At 43.7% G+C, this 27,699-nt stretch overlaps 1 pseudogene; it reads right to left on the minus strand.

The window, feature by feature from the left end:
• Nucleotides 1-6,768: 6,768 nt before the first annotated feature.
• On the minus strand, nt 6,769-24,899 carry LOC124228576 (thyroid transcription factor 1-associated protein 26-like; annotated as a pseudogene).
• Between the last annotated feature and the right edge of the window lie 2,800 nt (nt 24,900-27,699).

The raw sequence follows: 27,699 nt of genomic DNA on the forward strand, positions 1-27,699 counted from the left end.
GGTCTGAATCGTCTAAAACCCATAGGAAGAAAGTTCAGTCTTTTCTGCTCCCTTTTGGCTCGGCCCCTCCCGTTCTGCGAGTGTCTGCCATGCCCCAGATGCTGCTAGATGTTTGCCAGACTTTGTGAGTTAATCTTCACAACAATCTCGAGATAAAAGTTTCATCATCCCCAATTTAAATATGAAGAAACTGCAGCTTAAGAGAAGTGGAGGAGCTGGCCGAAACTTAAAAGCTAGCCAAAGGTCAGAGCTAGGTCCTTTGTCTTATTTCAAAGTTTGCGCCCTGAACCACTATGCCCTCCTGCCTTTTGAAGAGTAAGAAACTTTTAAAATTCTAAGAATTTTGAAAAACTCTGTGTTATGAAAGAGCCATGTTGAAAAGTAAAATATTTCATAAGTTGCGGACCAGTTAGTCGTTGTAGTCAAATGGATTGAATGATTTTTCCCCTCAGGTGCTAGGGTTTACGTTTAAACATCATGATATGAATAAATATACCATCATCTTCCAATTAAAGGCTCTCAACTTTTAAGTTTGATTTTTTTCAGTAAAACTACATATAATGAATGGGTGGATATACAACAGTGGAAATTTCAGATAGTCTTGATTTTACAAAAGTGCAAGAATCTGTCACAGAAGTTTGATTTCTGCAGCTCATTGCAAAAGCAGCCGACAACTCGATCTTTAGCGCCCTGTGGTTTTCCTTCGTTACACTTGACACGGTTGTAGAGATGCTGATACCTGTGTGGTCTGTGTGACATCTTGCACTGCCCGCTCCATCCACACCTTCAGCAGAGTGTGAACTCCATGAGGCAGGGACCACGTTTGACTTGCTCTCTGTCGTATTCCTGCACACCTAGAATTTACTAAGCACTTACTCTGTACCAGAGACTGCTCTAAGCTTTTTGTGTGCATTTGGTTAGTTAACCCTCCCGATAACCCTATGAATTAGGTGCTAATATTATCCTTGTCTTGCATATTAGGAAAATGAGGCATTTTTGTTAGTTCCATCAAGTCAATTCCAATTCCTAGAGACCCTATGGACAGCAGAGCGGGACCCTGCCTGCTCTTTCTGCGCCCTCCTCTCACCTTTCAGCGCTGTATCAGACAACACTCTGCTGCTATTCACAGGGTTTTCATGGCCATTTTTCTCAGAAGTGGGTGGCCAGGCCCTCCTTCCCAGTCTGGAAGCTCTGCTGAAACTGAGACACAGAGAGATTAAGTAAACAACTTGTCCCAGGTTACACAATTATTAAGGGACAGAGCCAAGATTCCAGCCTCGTCCATTTATCTCCCGAGCCCATGCTTTGTTGAATAAATAAATGTTAAAAGATTCAAACTAATTGTTTTCTTCATTAGCTAAAAAAAAGTAGCGACAAAATTAATGAAAAGAAACCTGGAGTCATATGTTAAGCTTTGCTCTTTATGTAGACATTGTCCTATGTTTCGGGGGTTTTTTCTGTTTTCCTTCCTGTTGGTTTAGATTCCTAAGGAACTGTTCCCAGTGAGAGAGAAATGGAGAAACAAGACACTTCCAGGTCGTGTCGTATGTTGCCTCTTAAAGTAAGGAGCGTGCTTGCAGGTAATGACAGCAAATTTATATTGCCTACATAGGCAGAATCCTACTCATTGGCTTTATGACTATAATTTAACTGTAATTTAAGTGAACCTACGTCTACAAATCAGCCTCGGTTTAAAAATACCTTAAACCAAATCCGTTTGACCCCTAAAGGTAATTCCAAATGATTTGCTCGGTAAACAAATTTTGTCCTGATTTTTATATTTTACTAATATAAACACGTGAGTATTTTTGTTGGTATTGAATAAAACTGTTGTTTATAAAATGCTGATCTCTGATTGTTCAGAACCCAATTAAATAAAATGTATCTGCACGAACCATAATGTTGTTAATCCTGTTAGAATCAAATCTACCTCCAAGCTTGTGAAGTACACCGTATTATAAATGTTCGAGGGGGAAGGTTGAGCACCCACCTAGGAACCTTATAGATAAGTTCCATTAGTGTTTGGAGGAAAAGAATGGAGAGAATGAACTGTCTTGTTGGATGACAGGTCAATGCAAAGGAGTGTGAGGAGTAATAGAAATCAAGATAATTATTTGTTTCTGTGCTGATTCCACCACCCTCTGACAGACTGAGATGTTTCCATTTCACTCTCTTCACAATGGCCTTGTGCGGTAACCTCAGGGGTAGGGAGAGGGAAAGAAGAGAAGGAGAAAGAGAAGAGGTGTGTTGCAGTCCAGGTTGCCCTTTGAGGGAAGGGCGGTGAGCACCAGCACAGCTGCGTGACTCCAACCCACCGGGGACCGGCCTGAGCAGGCAAGAGAAGGACGCGGAATGTGCGCTCAAGGGGACAGTGGGTTTCATTGTGAGAGTAGCACGGACCCCCTGATCTGCCTATGTTGCTTCAGCACGTCTTAGTCCTGCTTTAACAAGAACAATTACTTAGGAGGAGGTGGCCCAGATGTCCCTTAGGTCTGGTGATGGCCATAGTTGGAACTATCCTGAGGGGATAAATATCCATGTGCCTTTTCTCCCCCAGGCCCCAAACACCATGCTGTTGATCTGGGTGTTTGAGAAAAAGGAAATAGAAACAAGAATTTGGAATTTGTTATTACTTTAACTTTTTTTTTCTGATTTTAAAATTAACATATGCTTACTAATGGAAACTTGGAAAATACAGAATAACATATAAAATGAACAATCATCTATAGGTGGTAATAAATAGATAGCTTTCACACCAATATTTTCTCTCATGTGTATGTAATGTGTGTGTGTGCGTATGAAAGAGAGAGGTTTATAATGGATCATATAGAATATATAATTTTGTGTCCTGCTTTTTTTAAATTTTCAAAACATTTTATTTCACCTGAATTTCATATGGTACCACATACTTGAACCTGTCACCCACAAGAAGGTTCTTTCCATTCTCCAGGACTACTTTCCTTCAGAGGCAAATAAACAAGAAACAAATCATACACATAGAGCATAGAGTAGTGCCCCCTTATCTGAGGGGTCATATTCTGAGACCCCTGGTGGATGCCCGAAACCTCGAATATGCTGAACCCTTACATGTACTATATTTTTTTCTATGCAGTCAAGTGTCACTGAACGACAAGGACACGTTCTGAGAAATGCGTCATTAGGCAATTTCATCACTGTGTGAACCTCACAGAGGACACTTACACAAACCTGGATGGTGCAGCCTACCACATACCCAGGCTGTGTGCTGTAGCCTATGGCTCCTAGGCTAGAAGCCTGTAGAGTATGTTACTGTGCTGAATACTGTAGGCAATTGCAGCACGATGGTAAGTATCTGTTTGTTTAAATATATCTGAACACAGAAAAGGTACGGTAAAAATACAATATAAAAGATAAACAGTGGTGCACCTGTGTGGGGCACTTCCCACGAATGGAGCTTGCAGGACTGGACGTTGCTCTGGGGGGGTCGGTGAGAGAGCAGTGAGTGGTGAGTGAATGTGAGGGCCAGGACGTCACTGGACACTGCTCTGGACCTTATCAACACTGTGCACTTAGGCTACACTAAATTTGTAACAAATGTTTTTCTTTCTTCAAAAATAAATTAACCTTAGATTACTGTAACTTCTTTACTGTATAAACTATTTAATTTTTAATTGACTTTTCTGTAATAACACAGCTTAAAACACAAACACATTGCACAGCTCTACAAAAATATTTTCTTTCTTTATATCCCTATTCTATAAGGTTTTTTTTAATTTTTAAAATTTTTTTTTTTTTTTTTTTACTTTTTAAACATTTTTGTTGAAAACTAAGACACGAACACACAGATTAATCTAGGCCTACACAAGTTCAAAACCATCGATATCACTGTCTTCCACTCCACAGCTCGTCCTGCTAGCACTCCAGGGGAGTACTAACCTGCATGGAGCTGTCCTCTCCCATGATAGCAATGCTTCTTCTGGAACACCTCCTGAAGCACCTGCCTGAGGCTCTCCTTGAGGAGCTGTCACTCTTTTCAGAAAAATGTCCATGGGGGTTTGCTTAGTTTGTTTCTTTTCTTCATCACAGATTTGCTTGTAAGCAGATAATGCGCCATGAACATTCCTCTCTGTTAATGAAAACCTTTTGGTGTTGGAGTCTACGTTTTCAAGCTTTTTAAGGAGCTTGTTGAGGTCTGCAAAAGCTTCTGCTAAACCCTTCACTGTGAATTTTCTTGGGGATTCATCTTCTTTTTCTCCTTCAGTTTCCTTTTCTCTTGCCTCTTCTTCAGCTGTGTGTTCCTGTTCCAGTTCCAACAACTCCTTATCAGTCCACTCCTCGGGGACCACCTGTAGGAGCCCCTCAGTGTCATTCTCATCCTCACCCTGGTTCAAGTTGTTTGCCATCTCAACCACAGCCTTATTGATTTTTGCAACCTCCTCATACTTGGCAAGAACTTGGAAGTCGTAGACAAACTTCTTAAGTGTCTTCTTCCAGATGCCATTCACACATTCTTTGGTGACATCACCCTAAGCCCGAGCAAGGTTCTTGATGTCGTCACAGATGCTGGAATCCTTCCAGAATTGCATCAGTGTCTTCTCAGTGTCTTCCTCAGTTGCAGCAGTTGGGCAAAGGTCCTCCTCGGGTATCAGGCCTTAACAGCTGCTATAATTCCTTAATCCATTGGTTGGATCAAAGAGATGGTGTTTGGAGGGAGAAACACCACTTTGATATTGAGAGGAAGATCACCAATAAAAGGAGGATGACCAAGAGCATTATCAACCATAAGCGAAATCTTTAAAAGTCTGTTATTCTCCAAACAGTACTTCTCCATTTCTCTGGCATAGCAATTCAGGAGGGTAAGTCGGGAGAAGAGCTAGGTCCTCCCTGACTTCTCACTGCTCCTGTGGTGCGCTGGCCGTGTGTGCTTGTCGATGTGCTTGAAGGCCCGGGGGCTCTCACTGTGCCAGGTCACAGAGTTTCAATTTGTAGCCTGCAATATTGCCCCCCAGCAAGACTGTTATCCTGGCCTTAGAAGCCTTGAAACCTGGCACTGATATGGCCTCCTTATGGATGAAAGTCCTTTCAGGCATCCATTTCCAGAATAAGGAGTTTTCATCCATATTGAACATTTGCTCTGGCAAGTAATTTTCCTCCACAATCAGCTTATCTAGAGTTTCCAAAAATTCTCCAGCTGCCTTCACATCGGCTCTCGCAGAGTCACCACTCACTTTCACATTGCGCGAGGAACAATGACTCTTGAGTCACCTAAAGCACCCAGAGCGAGCAGTAAATTCAACATCATAGTTGTGTTCAGCCTTTTCTTTCAACATCGCAAATGAACTCTGTGCTTTGGCTGCGATCGCCATGGTGCTGAGACGGATACGCTTCTGTGTCTGGTCTTCAGTCAGATCATTAAAAGTTTCTCCATGTCTGATATGGGCCCTTCTCAAATTTTTGTTAGTCTCATTGCCTTCCATGAAACAGATCCCTTTACACCTTCCGTCACTGTGTTCTTGTTCTTGAAGGTCATAGCTATGGTGCAACGGGACATGCCTGACTGGCAAGCAATAGCCCTCACTGATTTTCTGCCTTAACAGCCCTTAATCAACTTTAATTTCATTTCCAGGTCAATCACTCAACGTGCCTCTTACTGGCAACACTAGAAGTAGATTTCGTACTTTTAGGGGCCATGATGAACAAAACAAAATGAGATTAAATCAAGCACCAGAGAAAATGATGCACTCAAGAGATGCAGTAAGCATGAAATGGATGAGGCTGCTGCCAGCGTAACAGGCATACGGTTTTACAGTAAGCTTTTTTTTTTTATTAGTAGAAAGAGTACACTCTAGAATAATGATAAAAAGTAGATAAAAAGAGTAAATACATAAAGCAGTACCGTGGTCATTTATTATCATTGTCTTATATACTACGCATAGCTGTATATGCTGTACTTTTATATAACTTGGAGCACAGTAGATTTTTTACAGCAGCATCACCACAAAAACATCAGTAATGCATTGAACTCTGACCTTACATGACTATGACATCAGTAGGCAATAGGAAATTTTCAGCTCCATTATAATCTTATAGGACCACCATCGTATATGTGGTCCGTCTTGACTGAAATGTCGTTATGCAGCATACGACTGTACATAAACACCTATGATAAAGTTCAATTTATAAATTAGGCCCAGTAAGAGATTAACAACAATGACTAATAATAGAACAGAACAATTATAACAATATGCTCTAATAAAAGTTACCGTAGATCTTAGCAATTTCAGTGTACAATTTTTTTCTTTCCTTGTTAAGTCAGGAACTTTCACCTTTTCACTTAGAGGAAGTACTTCACAGCTTCTCTTTGGCATATCCAAATTGCCAGAATTGCTACTCTTGTGCTTTGGGGCCATGATAAGTAAGATAAGGCTTGCTTGAACACAAGCCCTGCGATACTGTGACAGTCAATCTGATAACCTACATGGCTACTAAGTGACTAACAGACGGGTCGTGTGTATAGTGTGGATCCGTGGGACAAAGGGATGATTCATGTCCCAGGCGAGACGGAGCAGGACACTGTGAGATTGCATCAGGCTACTCAGAATGGTTACCAATTTAAAACTGTGAATTGTTTATTTCTGGAATTTTCCATTTAATATTTTCATACCACAGGTAACTGAAACAGCAGAAAGCTAAACCACGGATAAGGGGGGATTACTGTACAAAAGATAGTTTAACTCTTGATTAAGCAAAAAATGCCAATATAACTTTTTTTCTTGTATTTTTAAGATGTTACTTCACTTGTAAATTCAAGTTTGGTTGAAACTTTTTAGTCTTTTTGCTCAATATTTTGAACACTTCCATTTTCTCTTTTGTAGAGTCTTTGAGCTTCTTCTCTCTCTTGTTTTCTCCTCTCAAATTCTTGCTTCTTAGCAGAACATTTAGCTTGTACCTGTTCACGTTTTTCTTGTGCTTTTTGATTTGATGTTTTCCTTTTATTTTTCTTTGGAATAGTAATGGAGTTTTCTCTTTGTTACATTGTTCTCCTGACTGAGGCTGGTCAGCGCTACAATGCTCTTCAGACTAAGCCTGGTGGGTTCTACAATGTTCTTCAGACCGCGCCTGCTCAGTGCTACGTTGGTCTTCTGGCATAGGCTCATAAACTTGGTATTCTAACAAAGCTGATCAACTTTTCTAAGTTGCTTCCTGAGTCTTTTCTCTTTAGCTCATTGGAGATGTTTCGGATGATCAGGGTATTGATCTGCAAATGGAGGTTTCTGTGTGAGTTTGAACCTTCTTTTCCCTCTATAGCAATTTCTTGTAATTTTGCTGAATCTTTAGTTTTCTTTGAAATGCAAATCCTTGTCCCTCACAAATGCTCCCCACAAAGGCGTGCAGATGGTGAGGTCACCAAGTCCTTTGTTTCACATTCTTATTCTGGAATCCGACTGGAGAAACCCTTCACACATTGAAAACTCCCTGTCTGCCGCCTTGCTGCCAACCTCACTGGCACCTTGACACACCAACTGTGTCCTATGTCTTGCTTTTTTTACTTAACATTATGGGATAAAATTGTCCCCAAATCATTAAATATTCTTCCAAATGGTGCTTTCTTCCCCCCATGGCTGCACAATATGCAACCAAAGGACTGTTCCATTATTTACACATTCTCCTAGTGGCTAAACACTTAAATTTTTTTCCTACTATAAACAACAGTATAGAGCACATCCTTCCTCTGTATTTGTATTTATTTCCTTAGGAGCTATTTCTAGAAGTAATTTTTGGTTCAAATCATGTGGACATTTGAAGTCCCTTATGGCATATTGTCAATTGTTTTCCTCAACACTTGAGCCAGTTTACACTCTCACCAGCACTAAAAGTGTGGACTGGAGATAAAATTTTAAAGATAGGTCAGTAGTTGGATTCTGGATGCCCCTAAATTGAATATTTCATTAGAGTCTTCAGAAAGGACAATGCCTCTCATGTCATCTTCAGCCATCTCCACCGCTCCATGGAATTCGTCCCACCTATTGAAAGTCCACCACGTCCTCGGCTCTCTGTGTGCCAGGCTCTGGGGGCAGAGCAGGGAAGGAGAGGGTGCAGGCCAAAAACCAGGCAACAACACCGTGTGAAGAGGGCTCCTGCTCTGGGAAGGAAGTACAGCTGCTTGGTGGTACCTAAGAAGGTACAAGAGAGGTCACGGGACGCTTCATCAAGGAAATCATGGCCAAGAGAACCTTGCAGGATGAATAGGTATTAGGTACAGTGTCAGGAAGAAGCATTATGTGGTCCACCCCATTACCACAGAAAACTGAAGAGACTTCTTCCATTTTTTCTTAAAAGTCTGACTTCACTAACCATGGTGTTGCGACTCCTGAGTAGGACGGGACAGCAAGCAAACATTCGCAACTGCAGTCGGGTCTTTTTCAAGTTTTCCCACGTCTGCTGCTCTCTGTGTTAGGTTTGGGCTGGCCTGGAATCCTGCTGCTGGCCCACTTGCCCTCCTCTCAGCTGGGCCCCTGCAAGGCCTGTGCCGCCAGTCACGTTTAACCACTGGGATGGCTATGCCTGGCTGGGAGTTACCTTCCAGCGCTGCTGTCTCAGCGGTATCTTGATTGCCTCCCTCTGTATGCTGTTAAGTGTTGCACCTATGCTTGACCCTGGGCTTGTCTGTATGCAGAAACCAGACATGGGTTACTTAACTCTGACAATCCAAAAAAAATGACAAAAACCTCCGAGATAAATCAACACATTCAGTAGTGACTGAGACTACACAGTTATGCGTCAGTGGAGAAATGAATAGTTATCAAATGTACATGTTGGGTGGAACCATGGGTCGTAGCTGGGGATGCTACACTAGGAGGACTGGGACAGGTGTCCTCTCCTCCCCTTCTTTCCTGTAAACCCGCATCGTGGACCAGCAGGGCTTCAAGAGGTAAAATAGCATGACGCAGTTAAAAGTCCCAGCCCTGGCTTCAGAGCACTTAGGTGGGAATCTCACCATGGCCACTTACGAACTGTGTGACCTCAAGCAGGTCCTTGAATCTCTTTAAGCTTCCATTTCTCTTTTGTAAAATGGAGATATTAACACCTGTGTTATTTATCACCTAAGGCTCTCTAACAAAAACAACCCAAAAGATACCATGGTTTAAAAAAGATAAAAGCTTATTTCTCTCACACAAGACGTCTCTGACCTAGAAGGCACAGGGCTACTCAGGCATCCTCAATACGAGGCTTTCCTCTCTGAGTCCAGGGTGGCTGCTGCAGCTCACGCAATCACAAGTCCATGCCAGCCAGTGGGAAGGGGGACAGAGGAGCAAATGGAGTACATGACCGTTCCTGCTGAGGGCACAATCTGGAAATGGCACGCTTCATTCCTGCTCATCTTCCCTTGGCCAGAATTTAGTCACGTGGCTCTCCAGCTGTCCAGGAAGCTGGGGAAAGTAGTCACTTTCTAGGTGACCATGTGCTTTGTGAAACTCAGGCAATCTATGATGAAAGAAGAAAGGGAGAATGATACGAGTGGTCAAGCAGTTCTTGAGAGGATTGGCTGAGAGAGGAGATGTGCACAGCGAGAGCCAGCGATTGGCGTTTCTCAGTATTGCTCTTGAGCCCCACGTGGCCCTTAGATGGCCGAACAGCTGTGGGGGAAATAGAAGGAACCCTGCATAGGAGATCACACGACAGCCACCCCTCCAGGGTGTGCTGCAGGGAAGAGAACTCCTCTGGCCAAAGCAAGTGCGACTCAGAGGCCACATTGTGATAAACAAGGACTAGCAACTGCCCTGAACGAAACCCTCCTGTGCGACACAACCGCCCTCTCACACAGATTGTTGAATTTATCTAACAAACATTTATAAGGCTCCTCCTGTGTCCCAGACTCTACTCTAAAGGTACCTTCCAATACTAACCCCTCTCATCCTGGTAACAACCCTGTAAGGTATGAGCTCTGCCTTCATCTACACTGAGGACACTGAGGTACAGAAAGGGTAAGTAACCTCCCAAAGACACAGCTGCTTAGTGACGGGACCAGGAGCCGACCAGGCTCCAGAGGTCACATCTCAGCTTCGACAGTGTGCTGCCCACAGCGAGCTGGACAGGAGGGCAAGCAGATCGGGTCCCACGTTCTCAGCATACAACTAAAGCACGCACCACCTCCTGCCCACGTGCAGACCTGGCTTTGTGGGAAGCACGCTGGTGTAAACCAACGGTGGACCCCACGTTTTATACCCACACAGTGGAGAAAGAGCACAGGAAAATGACATTCCCAACTGTGTTTAAAAGAAAGAATGGGAAGTGGTTATGGGTTTGTGATACAAGAGTCCTGCAGGCCTGGAGAGCCACGTCGGAGTGAGGGCACTCAAAGGAGGTGATAAGAGCGCCAGAGGAGAGGCAGCGAGGATGGAGGGGGAGGAGGCAGGTCCTTAGGCGTCTCTCCACACGGACAGCAAAGGGCAGCGGAGCCTCAGACTTCTAAGATAGTGGGATGAATATCCCTGGGAAAACATGTCCGTTAAAAGACTACCCGGCGAGGGGATGGGTGGACCTGCATCATCGCTTCTGTGCAACTCCTGCTCCTGGACATGTGGACACAAACAGACTCAGTCCTGAGACATTGTGACAAAGCAAAGTTCTCCCTATGGTGCCAAGCGTCAAGAGCAACTGCCTCGGGCAATCTGAAAACAAAGGTCTATTTCTTTCTTAAAATATCAAATCTTGAGAATACAACATAGAATATATGCACTATCTGTTTATTGTCTAGCCTACTTTCTGGGAGAAGTTGTTCAAATTTTGCCCCATCGATCCCTCCTGGCCCTCCATTTCCATCCCTGGCCACATCTCTCTCTCATTGTCTCCTTAGCAAACACCAGCTTAGTTGTCTGGAATCTTGCCCTGGGATGACCTCTCTCCCGTCCCGTCCCGTCCCGTCCCACCCAATGCTCCAAACACCAGTGAGTAGCAGCCACCGTGAGCTTTCTCCTCCTGGCCTCTGACATGTGAAACAACTCACTCGGTGGATAAATTACAGATAACTCTCTCATAGAATTTGTAGAGGGTCCAGCCCGTTCAACCGCTGCCTCCTCCAAGTACCGAAGCTGCATTGCCCGGCCTGCGGGCCCATGATTTGCCCTGCCGCCTTCTCAGGAGGGCCGTCCCCGTGCCCTCACTTAATGCTCCAGCCTCCTCCAGCGTTCCCCGCCACACCTCCCCGCTTTGTATTTTCTCCACGGCGCTCACCTTCTAACAGACTAGCTAACGGACTTGTTTATTGTATATTTCCTGCCACTTAAATAGACGCTCCAAGTGGAGGGTGGGTTTCAGTTTTCATTTCTTCTGCTTGTCCTCGGCACCTGGAGGTTTTCTGGCGCTCAGCAGGTGTTCAACCGGCATTTGACTAAATGAATGAAGAAATGAAGGAATCGCTGTGTGAACTAACACCAGGATAAACCATATTACAAACACCAGACATCTGTTGAGGAAACACAGCAAACTCTGTGTTAGGGTACCATGTTGTAGTCACCCCTACAGACTGTGTTGTGGTGAAGAGATTGCCTCTGGCCACCGCAAGTGTTTCCCTTAAAGGACTTGTTAAGATCCTGCGCTCAAATCTGTTTTGTTGTTAGCGTCGTGGAGTCTATTTTGACTCCTAGCAACTCTCTGCACAGCAGATCTGAACCCTGCCTGGTCTTTCTGCGTCATCCTCTCCCCTTCCGGCGCTCTATCAGACAAGGATCCGCTGCTACTCATAGGTTTTTCAGGGCCGATTTTTCCAGAAGTGGGTGGCCAGGTCCTTCTTGCTAGTCTGTCTAGTCTGGAAAACTGTCCACCGTGGGTGACCCTGCTGGTATTTGAAATCCCAGTCGCATAGCTTTCAGCATCGAAGCCACACTCAGTTGCCACAGTGTGACAACCGACAGACAGGTGTTGTGGGTCCCTGACCAGGAACAGCCAGGGCCCCAGCAGTGAGAGCGCTGAATCCTAACCACGGGACCACCAGGGCTGCCTTCAAATATGTTACACCTTTCATTTCACTGTTACTTATATATTTCTTTAGGATTTGAAAGCATTCTCATATTCAAGAGTCCTCTTTTAAAAAAGAAATATAATCCCACCATCATGAGCCTCCAGAGATGATGTGACCGAAAGGACACAGCACCGCTTCTGCGGCATTAATACCAAAAAGGCACAACTGGAATCCACCCACAAGGAAACATCAGGCAAACGCAAACTGAGGGACATTCTCCAAAATAACTGGCGTGCATGTTTCAAAATACCAGGATCATGAAAGAGAAAGACTAAAGAACCCTTCCAGTTTAAAGAAAGCCAAAGGGCCTTGCCAACCCAGTATGAAGTATATTTCTGGACTGGGCCTGGCATAGGGGAAAAGGTTTCAGGAGTATTATTGGGATAATTTATGAAATTTAATATAGACTATAAGCTTCATATGAATAACGATATTGTATCCATGTTAAATTTCCTGGTTTCGATCAGTGTACGGTGGTTATGGAAGAGAATGTTTTTTCTTAGTCAGCGCATATTGAAGTCTTTAGTGGTAAAGAGGCATGCTGTCTGCAATTACTCTCAAATGGTTCTGAACAAATATGTACATACACACATACAAATAAAGAGAGCAGCTGAACGACAAAACGAATAGGACAAATGCAGACTTCTCCTGGAGCTGGGTAAAGGGGAGCTGGGGCTGTTTCTGCACTTGTGATATTATACCAAAGTAAAAATTTACCAAAAAGTAAATAAATACTTTCCTGCGGGGGTAATAACTAAACGTTTTCTCAGGTCATACTTTATAAGTTATTCAGTAGCTGATTGAGATCCAGGCCGGGGCCCAGTTTAGGCCTCACGTGGGGGTGAAGAAGGAGCAGGAACAAGAAAAGGAAAGATGAGGAGGAAGTGGAAGCCACTGAACTCAAACGTCACCCACATCACAATTTTGCCTTGGACCCTGTGATCTTCTATAGAAAAAATTTAAGACACACAGACAGAAGTTAAAAAGTAAGAGGATATAAACACAGTTAGACAATCAGGCTATACAGAGAAATGGCCCTATGATTTTCTTAATTCTTATATATATTATGAGATTTAATGTATTAATACTTATGAAACCCTGAGGTCATTTGACAAAGCATACTGTAAGCTTACCTTACATGATTATCCCGAGGTAAGGAATTACCCGCCAATGAACATTTGTCTCTGACTTTTTCACCGCTGTATCATTAGTTGCTATTAGTTTAGTAAACATCAGCTATCGTTTTCACAACAGGCCCTGCTTCTGTGGCAGCCTTTGGTGATGTTGGGAACATGACCTATCTGGCTGTAGGATCATGCTGTTAGGTTTAGGGATTATTCTGTATGTTGTTCTGCTGACAGGAACCCTGACAACACAAGTCTTGATGTCTGAAGAGAATTAAGTGCAGGAAGAGCATCCAACTTGTGACAACACACCTTCCTTAAAACGGTCTGAGCCGCTGACACCCACGTGTCCACAGGAGGAATCAATCGTGGAGGAAACCTGGAGGGCAGCAGAGCGTCACGATGTTGGATAGCGCTGAGGCAGTGGAGGCCCACAACAGACAACAGGTGCCAAAAATAGCAGTCTGCAGGACGCTTCCGCCAGTGAACCCACAGGGAGCATCCCCAGGGAAGAAGGATTCAGCAGTGGCTCACCCCAGGCTGCAGGACAGGGACTCAACCTCGACAGTGGGTGGAAGCACGGCCCTGAGCCGGGGCAGGGGACGGGTGTGGCTTGTATCAGAGAAGCATGTGGCCTCCTTATATCATATTCTCCCATGTTATCACTCTTTGCCCCTTCCAGACGTATCACCGTGAAAGCCCGACACCCTAAAGATGAAAAAAAATTTATTTGTAACTGTCAGGAAAAGATTACATAACATGAAACACAATAGTCTATGAAATCAGCCACATAAATTGTGAAACCAGAGTCAAAGTTCTAGTCGTTCTGTGCCAGTATTTTTTTTTTCAAAGGCGTTTTTTTAAAGGTAGAAACTAAAAAACAGAAAAATTATGAGTGCAGACATGTGGAAAGCCCCGTGTACACCATGTCAGATGGTCCAGACACTCCACTCCCAACCACTTTAGCCAGCCTTTGCATCTGTTTATGACTGTGTCTAGGAAATGAAAAGCAGATCGAAACATACCATACAGCCAACGTTTGTAGCAAACGTTCCTTCCCTCCAAGGTGTTAGATATTCCTTAATGCGGGACCAGGAAGACTAAATCATAATTACAGGTAGATGCACTATTATTTTATTCTCTCGTGGGCCTAAAAGGTAGTGCCTCCCTGAGAGAACTCCAAGCCACATGACCCGGCTGAGGATGTGTTTAGCTGTGGGGACCTGGCTGTGAAGGAAGGCTTAGAAGGAACCAGAATGATATGGGTGAGCTGCTGGAGATTAGAGAGTGCCTGGTCAGGAAAAAAAGAAAGGAAGGAAGGAGGGAGAGCGGGAGGGCGGAAAGAAAGGACGGAAGGAAGGGAGGGAGGGAGGAAGAAATCAGAGAGAATAGAAAATAGTGATCAAGACTGGATCTCAACTCGGACATGCTAAGGACAGTACTACTTGCTCCAGCAAAGGCCCGGGGTGCTGGCTGCAGCAGGGATTAAATGGAGAGGAGGAGGAAGCAAAGACTGGCTACAAGAGACCTTTCCTCTTGGAAAAATGTCCGCTTTGAGCAACACTTGCCCAGGAAATAGCAGAACGGAACACTGCGTTTCATCATAACGAGTCCTCAGCAGCTGCAACCGGTTAGGAACATAAACTGTGAGTGCCCCAGGCATGCCCGGCCCTCAGGAATCTAACTGAAAACTTCTTCCTGACCAACCAACCACAGGTCCCGTTAAACCAGCACGCAATCCTTAATTTGGAGCAGTTAACAACCCCTGACTTTTCCTGTTGACAAAACGACTCAGTGAATTTCTTCTCCAAGGTATGTTCCATTGTCTGGCAAGTTAAAAAAACAAACAAACAACTACTTAACTCTTTTTTAAGCATCAGGGATCTTTTTTTTAAAGAGGAACGTAAGCAAAAAAGATACATGGTGATGAAGATATGAGCTAAAGGTGACTCCAGCCCCCGAAAGCCAGTGAAACCAGGTGAAGTCTGGAAGGAACCAGCTAATGCTTCCTGCTCCCACGTGTGGGGGAAAGACAACTGAAGAGATGCAGGGGACAGGAAAGGTGAGAGGTGCGTGGTCCTGTGACTGCAGCTCCTAGAATCTTAGCCTCCCCTGCCTCTAGCCCAGAGCCTTTGATCTCCTCGTTACAGCGACAGTGGAAAAACTGGAAACCCCTTCCTTCCTGCTCGAGCTGTCAGCACTGTTCACCAGCAGCCCAGGTCCATGCTGCCCATGGCAGCAGCATATCCTGGCATCTCTTCTGGTAGACCCCTCACTATCACCATGGCAACTGCCACCTCCTCTCACTTGGTTGCCATGGCCTCCACAATCTTTTGCTGCCCGACTCAGCTACCTCTCCTGATCACCGCTGATGTGCCCACCACATGGGGAGACCAACCATCCCAGTTTTGCCTGGGACTGAGGAGTTCCCTGGGATGCGGGACTTTCAGGGCTAAAATGGGAAAGTCCCGGGCAAACCTGCTTCGTTCACAGGCCGCCACTCGCCAGTCTCACTTGAGGCAGCTGGTCTCACAGGCCACACGTTTTATGCTCAAGGAATCTGGCTGAGCAAAAAGAAGCAAGAACTAGTAACGTAAATATAAAACAAACCTTCAAAATGGTGGTCTGACCAAGAGGCTGCTGACAATGATGGCTAGCGGAAGGGGTACTCTCAGGTCATAAAGCCGGCTAAACATCTCAGAGTCCCCATGGGTTCTCAGGGTTAACTCCTTGCCTCATGGCTTTGAACACTCAGTGCTGGGTAGGAGGAATTTCTAAACATTTTGGTAGATTCTCTTTTCTAACCGAGAGATTCTTCGTTATAGAACTTGTGCCAGATGTCTTCATCAGGAGAACCAGATGAACTGGTGCCCTCTGTTCCCCATAATGTTGATAGGTTCTTTTTCATAACACAATTCATTTAATCCTCCCAAGTATCCTGGGAGGGGGCAGGTGATATATCTGAGTCTCCACGAAGATTAGGTGATTGCCCAACTGGTGAGTGGGGCCCAGGATTCTAAGCCAGTCTAAGCCCCCCTGACACCACAGCCTGTCCCTTTCCCTGTTTGAGAACCTCGTCATAGTTTCACCCCAGACTATTCCCTCCACGTAAGTGGCAGGCGATCTCCTTTCACTAGTGCCTCCCTTCTCTAGCATAAGGAAGGAATCAAAAGAGAGAGAACTATTCTATTTCTTCTGGGTTGGACACTTCGTCTTTTTTTTTTCATTTATTTGCAGTATTTTTGTCTTGTAACCTTGAGTAAAATCTCAGTAAGAAATAGAGAATCTTTAGTTGAAATCGGCCCATGTGAAAGCAGACTGAAGAAGACACAGCTCTGTCTCTGAGAGTCCTTTACTCCTCACAGCACGCGATGGAACACGGCGGCAGAACCCAAGCTCAACTGAGGCCGAAGGTCGGGCAAAGCATCATTCTGTCTTTAGGAGAGAGAAATTCTCAGGCTGGATTGTAGAGTTGAAGATTGACTAATGTTTGGTTACTTGACCTTAGAGTTAAGCAAATGGAAATAGGTTGAAAACTTATTTTTTTAAGAGATGTGTATTTCCAGAGAAACTCAAGCCTGGTGAACCATAAGAGCTTGCAATTTCTTAGCCATTAAGGCAATCCACAGACTATGAAATAAATGGTCATGTAATTGATACAGCCCCATGAGAGCTTCGTCTCCAAAGCCCTTTTTAGATATGGCCACATTTGTCAATGGACAAGGGGTATCCTCCAGGAAATACACCATTGGTGACCAGATTGGCTGACCAAGGAGCTCATACTTCTGGCAAGAAAAAGGAATTTTGTTATTCCTGCCCATTAAGATATATGTGCTATGGAACAGTGGCCACTGTGCAATGTTTCCATTATTGCCTTATTCTCAATGAGTTTAAACTGTTTTTATTGTAGTTATTCTTGCCTTTTCTACCATTCTGTGTTGGGGTTTTGGGGTGACCAAACATCGTTTAGCAGCAATCCATTCAACCATGTGGAGCTATATCCAGATCTAACTGAGAGAACTGAACACCATCCAGGGCTCCTTATGTCAAAATTGGATCAAGCAACTTGATAATGCCTTGGATGGTCTCCTTTTAGGAGAGAGGTGGAGCTGGACAACAGGAACCAAAAGCATCCCACGCATAGCAGAGAATCATATCCAGTCTCACAGTGTGAAACAGGAGCTGGGGCAGGGCTTGCCCACAGCCAAAGAGGTGTAAACTGTGTGTACGTGGTGGCTGGAGGAGACCGCTAGTGCCATGTGGACAGGAGCTGACAAGCTCCCTGCTGGCCCAATGACTGGGTCTGTTGTCTCCAATTTCACTGCGGGCCAGGAGCCCTGAACTCACAATTGCACACCTAGTTCTGGATTGCAGGTCTTGAGACTAGTGGAAGGCAGCTTCAAAGATGCTGAGCAGGATATCCTTAGCACAGAGAAAAGGAAAGAAGAAACTTCCACTCAAGATAAATATGCGAATAAAAATTTCAGAGCAACTAATGAGAAGGAACAGAAAGATCCACCTAACAAATCCAGTAATAGAGAAATTAATTCCCTGCTCATAAAATGCAATTGGCAAACCGCTCTCAAATTACTTCAAAATAAGTACGTTTTAGAAATTCAAAAAAGTAACTGAAGCAATAGCAGATTTTAAAAAGACAAGAAAATACAAGAAAAAGGCAAACTAAATTAAGAACCAATGGGCATGGGAAAGAACTGGTTAGAAACACTGAAGATGAAAAAAACAGCCTTGGAAATAGAAACATATAGTGAATTGGATGCACAGACAGTCCTCGCTTCGCAGAGTATGGCGTTCACCACAATGCATGCACATCAGCACTGTGTCCGCACATCGTATGGCTCCTTGGTTACTGAGGACACAGTGCTGATGTGCACAGGCTCCTGTGAACATGGTACCAGGCAAAGCAAGGATGGCCTGTACTCCAGGCTGTTCAAAATCAAAGAGTATTAGTGAATGTTGGAAGCTAGTGCAAGAATTCACTGATAATACAGCACAGACTGATAAAGATATTAAAATATGAATGGAAAACTAACAGAAATGAAGTCTAGATTAAAGGGCTCTAATTTATGAAGCTCTCCAGAAGAAAAGGATAGAATAGAGAGAATGGTGAAGGATCAAGAGTTGAAGAAATACGCTCGCTTTCAAATTTTAAAAACAGTGAATGTTAAGTGATGAGGAGGAAGTTGCAAACAGCAACAAATAAAGCCTGTGAGAGGGACTTCAGCTGGGCCACTCGGACAACTCCACGTGTGCTCCCTCAAATGCAGGGACACGAGCACAGATGCCTGACTCGCAGACGGGAATGGACCCAAGGCAGCAGCGAAGAGGCTGAGTCCGGGAAGTGGCGTCCTCACCTCCAGCCACGGAGCAGAGGCGCAGGAATGCTTGAGACTGGGAACGGAATTGCCTTTCTATTCTCTCTACTGAAAGTTATGACATTTTTGGTATATACAGAAGCAATCAAAGAGTACGTAGTCAAAAATGTAGAAAAATGGTATTTTAGAGATCCATCAGGCTGTTAATAAAATATTATGCTATCATTCAGGATTTTGTGATGTGTATAGTGCTTGGATTATCCAAGTTTGTAAGCTGTGATTTCTTTTACCATTGTAAATAAAGATTGATTTTTATGCATAGTTTTGTGTGTTTTTCCTTAAAGAGGAGCTGCAAATTGGATAAGCTTTGGATCCCACAAAATCTAGATCCACTCCTCCCAGGCTCGCCCCCTGCCTGCCACAGCTCGTCGGGGGCAGCTGTTTCCTACAATCACAGGGCCAACTGGTTCCAGACCACTCTCTTTCTTTGCCCCTCCAGACCCTGGGGTGGCGAAACCTGCCTGACAACCACAGGCGTTCTGCCTCTGTTGGTTTCCGTCACCCTCTCACCCTTTTCGTTTAGTCCCTTCATGGAAATTTCTCACTGGTCCCTTCAGAGTGTGCTGCTTTCTGCTGGAATTCTGACCGACTTGTAAAAGGCAAAATAATGTGATGCATTGTAAAGGACACTTTCTGGAGATATTACAGCCCTGTATCGCTCAATGCTTGTGTCCAGCCAGCATGGAGTAAGGCCGTAGTTTTCAAAGTTTTGATCTTAGAACCGATTCGCACTCCTAAAAACTGAAAGACTTCAAAAATTAAATTGAGGACACCAAAGAGCTTTCTTTTATTAACGCTGGAATTCTACGTATGTGTATACACTTATACACACCAATAGAGTTAGAAATTACAACTGAGACATTTTAAATAATATTTATTTATTTCAAAATGAAAATAATAGGCCCAATGTGTGTCAACATAAATGATATGTTGTTATGAAAAGTAACTATATTTTCAAAAACATTAATGAGAACAATGGCATAGTTTTACATTTTTGTCCCAAGAAAAACTGCTGAGTGGCTTTTCCCTCCAGCTCGAGTGCCCTCCTGGGCCCCCGGGGAGACTGTGCACACCTCCATTTCCCCAGATTGGACCTGAGGGAGCTGCACTTCCTCGCCTCGGTCCGTTCTCCATGACAGATCAGTTCTGTGTCTGTCCCACTCTCCCCACAGATAGTGGCCTCAAGGCCAAATCTACCCATCTCACCAACACCCGGATCTTCAGGGAGGACCGTCTACACGAGCTGAGTGGTGGACCTCTACTTAAAACTCATCGCAATTGTCTAATGTGTGGGCACCAAGACATCGTGGAGAATTCTCACTTTTTTTTTTTTACTTTAAAACCTGCTAATTTGTTATGCTAAATGCTAAAGGGTAGGGATAGTTCCAGATAATTATACTTCCAGTTATTTCTTAAAGAAAAAAAATGAAATCTTCCCAGGAGAAATTTCTTAATCTCACCAAAAGCTTTCTTCAAAAGAATCAAAATGGAAATTAATTTGCTCATGTTTATAAAAGCCACATATGCTCATTTCAAGTGCTTTAGAAAACAGAGATAATCATATAAACTTAACCAAAAAACACCCCAAATCCCAGCATCCCAAGATAATCACTGTTAATATTTTTATCAATTTGACGTGTGTCCGTCTAGTTTTATCTATGCGTACATATGCACTTGGATATAGAACGCTTTAAATGAAAAGCCTTCGATGTCTGACGTCACAGGAGACGACTGGGTGCTCCTGCCCGCCTTGGCATTCCATCTGTTGCGATATCACATCATGTAACTTTTGGAAAACTCTACTGTATCCTCGTGGAAGGCTGAGAGTGCAAAAACCAAATAACATCTTGGGGTTACTAAGATAATTTTGACCTCATTCACCCCCCGCAAGGGCCTTGGGAGCCCACAGGGTCTTCTGGACCACACTTTGAGAATCACTGGTGTAGAGAAAGGGACACTGATTTGGGAGTCAAGCTCCTTGGGTTTTAGTCTTTTCTGCCATCTCCCAGTAATGTGGTCTGGAGGAAATTATTTAACTTTTTAAAATCAATTTCCACATCTACTAAGTAAAGCATCCAAACAGAAGAACTGAGAGTATTACTAATACTAAAATTCTTAAATTTGTAATTTAATGTTTACTAACAGAAATAGTAGCTGTTCGAGTCACTTTGGAAGTTAGCATAGTTCATCTGAATGCCAATGCAAGTCAAGTGCCATGGTGTCGAACCTCACTTCTGAAGGCAGGTATCAGAAAAATAAAGAAGAAAAATGATAGTATATCTAATTATGACTTATTTTGTTGAGAAATTAACATGCATCTTGGAACTCTCAACCTTAACCTTGCCAAACATCATCTAAGACAGAATATGGTTATGATGAGGCACGGTAAAGCTTCCTTGGAAAATTACAACAATGGTTCCCAACTTTCCATTAGCTAGGAACTTAAGGAATTGCAAACATGTGCCCAACCTCAAAGATACTTGGCGTGAATGTTTTGACCTCTAAAAAAGAAAAGCAATTTTGGACAAAACAAGATTATTAAATACTGAGGGTAGAAGTTCTCATATTTTACGAACTGTGTTTAGAAATAACAATCTTCTCTGCTACTTACTGGCTGGGTTGGACCAAGGGCATGGATGGCTTTTGTAACTCTCCCCACCCTTCCTGGGACATGTCTGGCCCATCGGACAGCCTTGTTATGGAACATCCAGTTAAACTGGATTCCTGGGAACTGAGCTGAGGTCACACTTTGTCAATTTGAGAGCATCGTGCTGTAACATCACAGCCTCTGCCTTTCCTTAATTTTTCCTGGGGCTTAATCTTATAACTGGACCCACAGAAAACTGCCACTGGCACATGGGAGTGGTAATGGTGGTAGACGCTAAGGGGGGGGGGGGGAGGAAGAGTGTCAGGATCCCTGGAGAAGTCAGTTATCGTTAGGTAGGGGAGTATCAATAAAATAGACATCTGTTCCATTGAGAAAAAAACTTTGTTCAACTTATTGGGCTTTCAGTATAAGTCATGCTCTTCGGATATGTCATAAAATGATCCAACCTGTAGCAGGAAAGCTGGAGTATTGGAATCCTCACCCCTGACGTCAATGGAAGCTCTCATTGCAGAATTTAGTTCCCTTTGTTGTTTCCCCAAGTGTGCACTGATTATTAGCTTTTAGATTCATAGCTTAAAATCTGTTGGTAGAACCAGCTCTGAATTGAAAATCAAATTCTGCTGGCTAATCAGTCCTCAGTTCAACATTCAACGGGTTTTTATTGAGTACCTACATGTGCAGGCACTGGGGTTCAACAGTTAATAGTCGTGATCCCTGCCCTACAGACATGATAGTCTAGTCTGTCTCCAGTTAACAGTATCACGGTTTCAGGAATTAGTTAATCAACTGCTCCCAAAGGACAATTGGCTGAGCTGGAAGGAAGCATACAACCCCCTCAAGTTATCAATTTAAAAATAAAGGGTTGGGACCGGCCCCGTGGACGAGTGGTTAAGTTCATGCACTCTGCTTTGGTGGCCCAGGGTTTGCCAGTTCAGATCCTGGGCATGGACATGTACACCGCTCATCAGGCCACGCTGAGGCGGCGTGCCACATAGAAGAACTAGAATGACCTACAACTAGGATATACAGCTATGTACTGGGGCTTTGGGGAGAAAAAAAGAGGAACTTTGGAAACAGATGTTAGCTCAGGGCCGATTTTCCTCACACACTAAATAAATAAATAAATAAAAATAAGAGGTTAATATCAAAATATATAAGGAACTCCTACAAATCAATAGCAAAAAAACAAATAACCCAATTTAAAAATGGGCAAAGGACCTGACCAGACATTTTTTCCAAAGAAGACATACAAATAGCCAACAGGTATAGGATCCATATCACTAATCAGCAGGGAAATGAAAATCAAAACCAGGAGATATCACTTTACACCTTTTAGGGTGGCTATTCTCAAAAAGACAGGAGCATTAAGTGTTGGTGAGAGTGTGGCAAGAGGGAACCATTGCACACCATTGGTGGGATGTAAATTGGTATAGCCGTTATGGAAAACACTATGAAGGGTCTTCAGGTTATTAAAAACAGAACTCCCGTATTATCCAGCAATCCAATTTCTATGTATATATCCACAGGAAACGACATCAGTATCTTCATCTGCAACCCCAAGTTCACTGCAGCAATATTCACAATAGCCAAGATATGGAAATAACCTAAGAGTCTGTCAACAGATGAGTGAATAAAGAAAATGTGGTGTGTGTGTACAATGGAATATTATTCAGCTATAAAAGAATAAGAAAATCCTGCCATTTGCAACAACATGGATGAAGCTGACGGACATTATGCTAAGTGAAATAAGCCAGACACAGAAAGACAAATGCTGTATGATCTCACTTGTATGTGGAATCTAAAAAAGTTGAACTCATAGAATCAGAGAATGTGGAGGGGTTTCCAGGGCTGGGTGGGTGGGGTAGATGAGGAGACGTTGGTGAAAGGGTAAAAACTTTCGGGGTACAAACATTTGGTCCAGGCCAAAATGTCCTTTACATCTGGTTACATTTGGTCTTGTGCAAAACATCCGTGCATAATTCGGGTGCATGCCAAAAGGGCTTGGATATTTGGTCCTGTCCAAAACTGTTTGGTGTAGACCAAACATGCTTGTGGATCTTTTGAGCAGGACCACATATCCAGGGCCTTTTGGTGTGGACCAGATGTCTGCTAATCCCACAATCACGACTCTATGTACACAGAAAAGCTCAGTAACAAATATTCTTTTCATCACAAGGCCATTGGAAGTCCTGATTATCCAAGTTTAGAACATACCTGCTTTTAATAGCCATCAGATTTCCTTTCTTATTGGCTAAATTCCGTGGCTATTAGAGCTCAAGATCAGCAAGTTGAATCGGGACAGCACCTGGTATAAAGAGCCTTGGCCCAAGAGTCAGAGCCCCCTGGGTTTTTGCCTCAACCCTAGACTCTAACAAGCTGTGTGCCTTGAGGAAGCCAGTAAACCTCTCTGTGACTCATCTTTAGATTAACATTACTACAAGGCTTCAGCACAAACATTCTGCGGTGTCTATGAATATATCATTATTATTGTTCTCAAAGTACTGCTGCTGATGGTATCATTTCCTGTCACCAGAAGAAGTGACACATATCACAGCTTCAAAGAGGAGACATAGATCAAATCTCATTTTTACTGGTGAGAATATTGAGGCTACAATTTGGAAGGACTCTGTGTCAGTTAAGGCTCACATAAGCGGAAAGGGGGGATTTATGGATCTGGAACTAGAAAGTCCGTGGACAGGCAAGAGTTCCGGTGAGGCTCCTTCCGGGTTCGAATTCAGTGACAAGGAACTTGGGGGACTTCTCAGTCACTCCCGCTGCAGTCTAGGATCTTGCTTTAATTTCCCAAGAATCCCAGGAGGTATATTTTATTACTCCTCTTTGTTAAATACAAGTACCTATTTCAAGGAGTTGTGAATTGAAAAAAAAAAAAAACAGGCATAAAAGAAGCATTCAGTGCAATGCCTGGCATGGAGTAAGGGCAATAACTGTTAGCTATCACATGTATTTACATGTTACGTATTTTTTTTACATATATTACATATATTTTATTATCTACACTGGTGGGTTTTAAATTTTGTTACAAGGAAACAAAAAGTTTCGGCGAGTTTCACAATGAAATATTTGCCAATAATAATGAGACTTACTAAATGAGGAGTCCACTTACTGACTTCTTAAAATGTATTTTAGGTATTTGCATGTTCCATGTAAACAACTTTGCTTGAAAAATGGGTTTCATGGCTAAAAATAGATTAAAAGACCACTGATATATTTCAATCCATTAATTTTACTGATGATAAAACTGAAGCACAGAGAACTGAAATTCTTAAATTCTCTGCTTTAAATATTTTTAATACATCTGTTAGGACATACTTGGTTGCAAATAACAGAAAATCCAAATTAACTGGCTTAAATAACGAAGGGAAATGGTGAGTCACATAACCGACAGGCAGGCTCATAGGTAGGGCCTGTCTCAGGGTAGCTTGATTCCACAGCCCAGTGACACCATCACTGCCTGTCTGTCCTATCCGCCTTCTCCTGTCGCTTTTATCTCGTCCCGGCTTCCCTCATGGAGGCAGAATGGCTGCAGCTGTTCCAGCTTGAAGACCAGCCCAGAGAGAGTGTCTGAGCGCCAGCACTCCACGTGAGAATTCTGACATTCACCCTGGTTAGACCAGTTGGGGTCATGTGTCTACCCCCAACCCAATTCCTGTGTCCCGGGACTGAATATGCCATTCAGGGTGCACCCTTGAAATTGAGTGGGATGTTGCCCACCTTCCTCCAAAGCACACGGGCTCTCTGTCGGTGGGCGACATGCTCAGTGAAAACCCTGGATACCATCAGGGAGAGAGGAAGAGGGTATGAGTGCTTCAGAGGCAGCCACCAGATGTGCCCTAAACCATGCGACCTCCCTTCTCTTATGAAGGCCTCGGCCCTGATCAGCGAGCTCAGACATCCACAGGCATAAAAACCTCCCAGGTGACTCTTTAAAATTTGCCAATTTGAAGCCCCCCATGCTAAGCAGGTTACATTTTATAATAAGCACGACAGATGACGCTGGTGTATGTGGTCTGCAGACCATGCAGAGAAACATCAGACAAAATCAGGGCTACTCGAAGTGAGGGCCACGGACACGTGCCAGTTCATGCATGTTTGTTGCTGCTCTGTGATGGGGTGAGGAGGCTGCCCCAGAACACAAATCAGCCGTGACACTCAACACACTACCTCAGCTAATTTTCTTTTGAGTACCTATTATGCGCCAGGAACAGTTCTTGGCACCCGTGGCACATCAGTAAAAGCAGTACAAAAAAAAGAAGAAGAAGAAAGAAAAGAAAAGAAACAAAAAATTATACCCTCCCAAAGTTTGTTCCAGCAAACCTAAACTAACTCAGTTTCCCATCATTCTGGGTCTAGAGACGAGCAGAAACAATGAGTTGGAGACAGGAAATACAGCAGAACAACGTGTAATCCAAATATATAGTCCGGTTTAGCTGGAACACGGCTCTTTTTTTTAGATAAGATTTTCTTGATGGAAGAAGCCATGCATTGATCATTGGGTGGCAGTAGTTTCATTCTCCACTTACGGTGGTTATCAGAGGGCAGCATCCCTGCAGATGCTGAAACCAAGGAATACAGAAGGTGGGTCACAGGGACAGAGGGATCCAATCCACGGGAGTCTACAAGGCACTAGACGCTGTGAAATCCAGCCCTTCAACCAGCAGCATGGAAAGAGTGAGGGCAGGAACACTGACGCGGCCCCAGGGACCCTCTACGCTCATCACTGCTGCCGTCCAGATAATGCTCCAGCTTCCTGAATGTCAAGCTCTGGGATTAGGTGGCTGATCTACAGGGACCTAATTCGGAAATGGCCCCACGCCAGTGAAGAAGGGCTGGGCAACAGGGCAAGCTGGTGCTAATCCTGGTTTAACTTAGCTTCCATGTTGACACACATCCCCTGTGACAAATCGTAAATCCTTCCACTTGTGTATTCCTCTGGGGTATGTTAAATTGTAAAACGTCATTCAGGGATAGTACGTCAAAAGTTCTGTTGGAATGAGATAAAGGGTCTTAAATTTAGAAAATTAGATTTACCAGTTTCAATATCCTTGTATTTTGGAGTTAGATGATTAGAGAAGTAGTGTTGAGTAATATAAAAAAAGAAGATCCTGAAGATGAATGCTGTAGATTTGAGCTCCAGTCCCAGTGCTGTCCCTTCCGCAGTGTCGCTTGGGCATCAGTTTATAAATATGGGTAACATTTGTACCTACTTCTTAGAATTGTTGTGAGCTATAGGAGTAATTCTTCTAAAGCACTTAGCACAATGCCTAGCACTTAAACCAAACTAAACTACATAAACCAAATAAAATCCGCAAATTAAGACTGGCCTGTAATACATGTAGCAGGGGTACTGGAGTAGTAAAGATTGAGGTTAGGGGGCCGGCCCCGTGGCCGAGTGGTTAAGTTCATATGCTCTGCTGTAGCAGCCCAGGGTTTTGCTGGTTCGGATCCTGGGCGTAGACACGGCACCGTTCGTCAGGCCACATTGACGCGGCATCCCACATGCCACAACTAGAGGGACCTGGAACTAAGATATACAACTATGTACCAGGGGGGATTTGGGGAGATAAATCAGAAAAAAGAAAAAAAGATTGGCAACAGTTGTTAGCTCAAGTGCCAATCTTTAAAAAAAAAAGATTTAGGTTAGTGTAGGAAACACCATTTTGTGTTAATTCTGGTAAGCATACTCCAGTTTTTCTCTGAGAAATCACCTACATCCTCCTCTCCACCCCCATCCACGTGCTTCAAGATGAGTTGACGCCACCCCAGCTTCAGGGCTGGACACGTGAATAAGACGTAATCAATCAGGTCACATGTTCCACTGGAAGAGTGACGGCTCTAGGGGTGGAAACATGACCCACTCACAGTCAGTGGTGTATAATGACAGTTTTGCTGGGAAAGCGGAGAGAAAGAAGCCTAACTTCATTCTCTTGAATTGAAGCTTGAAGAAGGTGTCCCATGGCTTTTTACAGTCGTCTTTCCCCAGGTGGGGGGAGGGGGAACCAAGACAGAAAAGCAGAGCACAATGACAGAGAGAAACAGAGTCCTGATAACATATTTGATGCCTAAATCTACCTGTGCTGAAGATATGGTTAAATGAGACAATGGGTTCCATTCTGGGCTTATATTACTTTTGTTATCAAAAGGCCCTGTACTAATATACCCAGAGATGCATGTTTTAAGATATTTATATTTGAAAATAGGCCTGAAAAATCCCCAAATCACTTCCTGAGGGTCGCATATAAATAAATGGGAGATAAAAGCATATGATCATTTCAATAGATGAAAAAAAGGACTTGATAAAATTCAATATCCATTGATGATTTTTAAAAAAAGAAATCTTAGGGGCTGGCCCCGTGGCCGAGTGGTTAAGTTCGCGCGCTCCGCTGCAGGCGGCCCAGTGTTTCGTCGGTTCGAATCCGGGGCGCGGACATGGCACTGCTCGTCAGACCACGCTGAGGCAGCGTCCCACATGCCACAACTAGAGGAACCCACAACGAAGAATACACAACTATGTACCGGGGGGCTTTGGGGAGAAAAAGGAAAAAATAAAATCTT

The sequence above is a fragment of the Equus quagga genome, chromosome 17 (genome assembly GCF_021613505.1).
Source record: "Equus quagga isolate Etosha38 chromosome 17, UCLA_HA_Equagga_1.0, whole genome shotgun sequence".
Lineage (NCBI taxonomy): Eukaryota > Metazoa > Chordata > Mammalia > Perissodactyla > Equidae > Equus > Equus quagga.